Raw genomic sequence first — 6,216 nt, 5'->3', positions numbered from 1 at the left:
TGGAGCATTAAAGGAACTCCAGTCCTGCTCTGCATCCAGTAGCTGCTGGGCTGCTAGTTTCGCTGTGACTGCAGACTGGTGGTTTCCAAAGCTACTGTGGAGCTAGAGTAGATGGGAATAGGACAAGATGAAATATAAAACTCATTGTTCTTGATGACATTCAAACATTTTCCTTGAATACATGCAGAGAGTGCCTGAGAAGGCACATGGGCATTTCTTTATTGTCAACTGAATCCAGTAGCATTGGCAAAGCCATGTCCTGGAAACACGCTTTGCCAAAAGGCAGGAGTGTTGTCAGCTTGACCTTCAGCCCAGGTGCCAGGGGGTAGGTTTTTTTATTTAAATCCAGCCAAGCACCAGGAATGAATATGACTCAGGCCCACCCAAGAATGCACATAATCTCCTTTGTCCTGACTTTTAGTAAAACTTCCTGTTTTTTTGCTGTATAAAATAACACCCTGTATTGGCTCTAGGTCCCTGTCCCTGTCTCTCCATCAGAGGACAGTGGTCCCACCTGGGCCCAGCTTTTTCCTTCCAACTCTGTGTCTGTCTCTTTCATTTTCACAATCCCCAGCAACCCCTACTCAGGAACCGGATCGCTCTCTAGCCATGCTGGATGTGGAAGAGAGAGAAATATTCACAAATAAATGCTCCCTGGATTGCTGTGAGTCTTTGATTAATTTCCTGAGTTCTAAAAAAGATGATTCTAACAATTTTGCCAGTGTTCTCACTGCTCATATGGAGGAGAAAAATTTTGGAGGTCCCTACTCCACCACTTTCACTTTCATTGTAGTTTTAATTTATACTTTTCAAAATATGAATGATAATTAGATTTCTTTTCATATATTTATAGACTATTAAATTATTTTTTGTGATTGTCCACTTTTTTCCATCTGGGTTTTGAAGTATTTTTCTCTCAGTTTTTAAGAATTTGCCAGTTGTCTTGCTTTTATCTACCATCTATATTTTAAATCCTCACCTGAGGATATGCTTTTATTGATTCTTAGAGAGAGAGAAAGGGAGAAACATCGATCCTTTGTTTCCTACATGTGCCTGAACTGGGGATCAAACCTGCAACCTAGGTGTGTGCCCTGACCGGGAATCAAACCCACCACCTTTCTGGTGTATGGGATGGCACTCCAACCAGTCGAACCACCCAGCCAGGGCTAGCTAGCTATATTTTTTGCCATGTGACAAATGTATATTTATATTTATAATTTTACCAGTCCTCTTTTATTGCACCTGGATTCTTTTTCCTTCCTCTCAACAAATTGATGAAGTGAGCAGGGTGGCCAATTGAGCACAAAGCTGTTCTGAAAGAATAAAAAGTCTGAGGTCCCAAGGACACTCTCAGTCATGCCAGTGGGCCTTTGTGAGTGCTGGTGGATTAGTTGCAGACATTTTTCATTCTGAGGGGAACCATTGGTCCTCTTTATCCTCAGATTCCTGTCTGGGTTCGCCCAGTGGATCAAATTAGAAATCCAACATAGGGACTCAAGGAAAACTACAGAAGCAGTTCTCTGGCTGCTGTTCATGGTCCTGCATCAGTGGGACCAAAAACTGTCAGAAGCCTCACATGCTGAATTGCATCCAATAACTACTGGCTCTAAGCAGGTCCCTGGGACTCAGGACATCCTGCGACACTGCGTGGTGGTATGACTCATGCCTTCAGTGAGAGTGTCGTCTCTTGGAATCACTAAGAGACCTTTAGTGACTTGGATAGTTTGCTTCCATAATGAAAAATATCATTTTGTTAAACTCAGTGATGGAGAGCAGTGCCTTGTGGAGTACATTACTACAGAAACCCGCTTTCGGAGGAGCCCTGACAGTGGCCACTTTGCCCCAGGAGGAAGAGGAAGAGGTGGATGAGAGAGTGTGAATATCTGAAACCTTCTTCCTCAGTGGGTACTATTTGTCTCTGAAGGTTTGGCTCATCTGTAACAAGTTTCTTGTTTGGACCACACTTGCAGAGGCTCTAGCATTCCTGCAAACCATCCTTGTGGCCCCTTGGGTCCACAGCAGCGGTTCTCAACCTGTGGGTCACGACCCCTTTGGTGGTCAAACGAGCCTTTCACAGGGGTCGCCTAAGACCATCCTGCATATCAGATATTTACATTACGATTCATAACAGTAGCAACATTACAGTTATGAAGTAGCAACAAAAATAATTCTATGGGGAGAAACCAAGATGGCGGCATAGGTAAACACCGGAAATTGCTGCCTCGCACAGCCACTTCAAAAATACAACTAAAAGACAAAATGGACATCACCCAGAACCACAGGAAGGATGGCTGAGTGGAAATTCTACAACTAGAAGGAAAGAGAAAAGCACACTGAGACTCAGAGGAGGTGCAGAAGTAAAGTGCAGAGGTATGGAGGCGCACACGGAAAGGGCTGGCAACTGAGGACGTGGTTGTCTTTTTCAATCGGGAGGGAGACACAAGCTCCCGACTGCTCTGAACTCCAGTTCTGGGCGAGTCTCTGGGGATCCAGACTCATACGGGGAGAAACTGGACTGTCTGGCATTGGTTGGAACTCGAGGGTGGCTTTCTCTTAGAGGTGCTTGCAGCGATTACTGGGAGACTGAGACCCTGGGCCTCTTGGGGCAGGGCTGAGGATCAGCCATAGCTGTTTGCTCCGCCCTGTTGATTCCCTGAGACCCCGCCCCACCCAAGCTGCTTGCAGCTGCTTTTGCATATGAATGGTCTGGCCCTTTGCAATCTAAAATTACCTAACAAACTTCAGCTGGGTCAGAGAGACCCAGAACATCCAAAAGAAGGCCCAAGGCCCCACAGCAGCTTGCATTGCTTCACAGCTGGGCCTCATCTGGGCACCTCCAACTCCAAACAAAGAAGAGGAATCTGCAGATCTCTCCATAGCTCCTGCTGGGTAGCCTCAGGCAGAGGCTAAATTAACACCTCCTTAGAGATCCAAGAGCCAGTGTACCCAGTGGTCAGAGTGGGACCATCCAGATTACAATTCCTCAGATCCATAAGGGACACATACAGGGGGCAGACTCAGTGAGCACCAAAGCCCCACTGAAGCAAGTCTTGCCCCTAAGGGTGTCTTCAGCACAGAAGTTCTCCCACCATAGACACAGCTGATTCTCACAGCCAATTGGCCTGGAGGTCAATTCCTCCCAGTGATACCAACAGCAATCAAGGCTTAACTACAATAAGACTGTGCACACAGCCCACAAAGGGGTGCACCAAGAGTGTCCCCCTCAGGAAATTGGGGAGGCTGAGCCACTGGGCCCTATAGGACACCTAGCACAGAAAGCCATTTTACCAACACAGGGAAGCAGCCAAAATGCAGAGACAAAGAAACAGGTCACAAATGACAGAAATGGAGGAAAGCAAACTACAGGATATAGAGTTCAAAACCACAGTTATAAGTCTACTCAAGAATCTTCTAGAAACCACCAATAAATTTAGTGAGACCCTCAATAAATCTAGTGAGACCCTCGAGGTTATGAAAAAGGACCAACTAGAAATTAAGCATACACTGACTGAAATAAAGAATATTATACAGGCTCCCAAAAGCAGACTAGAGGTTCGCAAGAATCAAGTCAAAGATTTGAAATACAAAGAACCAAAAAACACCCGACCGGAAAAGCAAAAAGAAAAAAGAAACCAAAAATATCAAGATAGTGTAAGGAGCCTCTGGGACAACTTCAAGCGTCCCAACATCCCAATTATAGGGGTGCCAGAAGAAGAGAGAGAGCAAGATATTGAAAACCTATTTGAAGAAATCATGACAGAAAACTTCCCCTATCTGGTGAAAGAAATAGACTTACAAGTCCAGGAAGCGCAGAGAACTCCAAATGAAAGGAATCCCAAGAGGACCACACCAAGACACATCATAATTAAAATGCCAAGAGCAAAAGACAAAGAGAGAATCTTAAAAGCAGCAAGAGAAAAACAGTCAGTTACCTACAAGGGAGTACCCATACGACTGTCAGCTGATTTCTCAACAGAAACTATGCAGGCCAGAAGGGAGTGGCAAGAAATATTCAAAGTGATGAATGCCAAGAATCTACAACCAAGATTACTTTATCCAGCAAAGCTATCATTCAGAATTGAAGGTCAGATAAAGAGCTTCACAGATAAGGAAAAGCTAAAGGAGTTCATCACCACCAAACCAGTATTATATGAAATGCTGAAAGGTGGATACCTTAAGAAGAGGAGGAAGAAGAAAAAGGTAAAGATACAAATTATGAACAACAAATACACATCTATCAACAAGTGAATCTAAAAATCAAGTGAATAAATAATCTGATGAACAGAATGAACTGGTGAATATAATAGAATCAGGGACATAGAAAGGGAATGGACTGGCTATTCTTGGGGGGTGGAAGGGGTGTGGGGGTGCAGGAAGAGACTGGACAAAAATCGTACACCAATGGATGAGGACAGTGGGAGGGGGGTTAAGGGCAGAGGGTGGGGTGGAAACCAAGTGGAGGGAAGCTATGGGGGGGGGGGGGGAGAAACAACTGTAATAATCTGAACAATAAAGGTTTAATAAAAATTTAAAAAAAAAAGAAAATAATTTTATGGTTGGTCACAACATGAGGAACTGTATTTAAAGGGCCAGAAGGTTGAGAGCCACTGGTCTACAGTGTGGGACTGAGAACAGCAGATGTAAGGACTGCTAGCCAGACTCAAATTTCCAAATTTGTTCCTGCTGGTGCTGGTCATGGGGGCCCTTTAAACCTCTTCTCGAGGTCAGATAAATTGGTCCAAAACACAGTCCAAGCCTTAACTGACCAATTCCCGGAGATGAAAACAGTGGCAACTGGCAAAATAACAAAGACTGACCAGGAGAAAGAGCAGCTAAGAGTAATGACTTAGTGCCCTCTCCTGGACAACCTGGGCAAAGGCCTTCCCCAAAGATCTGAATTTGATTACTGGCAGACAGTCTCAAAGGAGGAGATTAATAGACCGAGGGATTCAGGGCCAAGTGCCAGGCCATGGGACACTTGATGGAGCTCTGTGTGGTCCTGGAGATGAATCGGAGAGTACTGCCAATCTTGCCTGGACCTCTTGGCATTCGAACATAAATAAGATTAGGGGTTAGGCGAAGGTCCTTCTGTCCCCATGGGGAACTGGAGACCCTATGCCAAGGTCAAAGGTCAATGAGGATGTGAGGGACATACGCACTTCCTGGGGTTTGGCTGCTTGTGCACAGGCGACTGTGATTCCTGAAACCCTGGCTCCAGGATGCGGGGGAAGCAGAGAAAGGTCTTTGGTTCTGGGGTTGAGGCCGCTACCACTGGTACACACCTTGTCCAAGCCCAGTGGGTCATTTCCGGACTTTACACACCTCCTTTGCTGTGTATGGCTCCCTCACTGAATGTGTTATTGGTATATATGTATTAGCTATGTGTACTGCTGCTTGCCTTTGCCCCAAATCTCTGATAAGAACTGCTGCATTTTAGTGGGCCACATGGATGACCCATGAACCTACCCAATTACTTACCAATGGCTAATGCTATTATCTACCCAAAACTATACTGGCTGCCTGGGGGAGAAAAAGAAATAACTGCCCACCCTGCTGGTTTAAAATGCTGTCTGGGTCCCTCAAAGACGCAGGGATCTAGCTTCTGGGGCCTTTGTAAGGTGCGTGGGTAGGTCAGGAAGAACCTGGAATGTTGCAGGGCAAATTGAAGCCTTAGGAATATGTGGTTCATTTCTCTTTTAGGGCTCTGAGTGAAGAGTTTTCAAAGTGTCCCCCTTGGAAATAAGAAGTAGGATAAGTGACATCCATGACTTTAGAGTTGTTTTTTGTTGTTGTTGTTGATTTGCCAGCGGAGATATACAAGCTGGGGGTTGCATGGGGGTCAAAGCCAGACCTAAGAGGCCAGGGCCTGCAAGAGATGGGAGAAGGACTTAGTCAGAGGGAAGATGGCTGAACCCCTCCGAAGCAGTTGACAAGCCATGTCCATGCAAAGAAAAACAGGCTGCAGGTCACCCCTGCTGCAGTCGTGTCAGAAGAAACAATGAAGGGCCCAGGCCCAGTGAAAAAGATAGCTCCTTCCCCTCTTAGCCAGCACTCGACCATCCTCCTCCAATGTCTCCCTCCCCTCCCCAGTATTCTGACAGTATATTGAGCAGATGGAGGGGAATAGGAGACACTTTGCTTGTGAGGAGAAATAGCTATGACACGAAGTTCAACTTTTTAAAAAATGTTTTTATTGATTTTAGAGGGAGAGAGAGA

The sequence above is a fragment of the Myotis myotis genome, unplaced genomic scaffold (assembly GCF_014108235.1).
Source record: "Myotis myotis isolate mMyoMyo1 unplaced genomic scaffold, mMyoMyo1.p scaffold_m19_p_2, whole genome shotgun sequence".
Taxonomy (NCBI): domain Eukaryota; kingdom Metazoa; phylum Chordata; class Mammalia; order Chiroptera; family Vespertilionidae; genus Myotis; species Myotis myotis.
The sequence above is the reverse complement of the archived record's forward strand: the minus strand, read 5'-3'. Positions refer to the sequence as shown.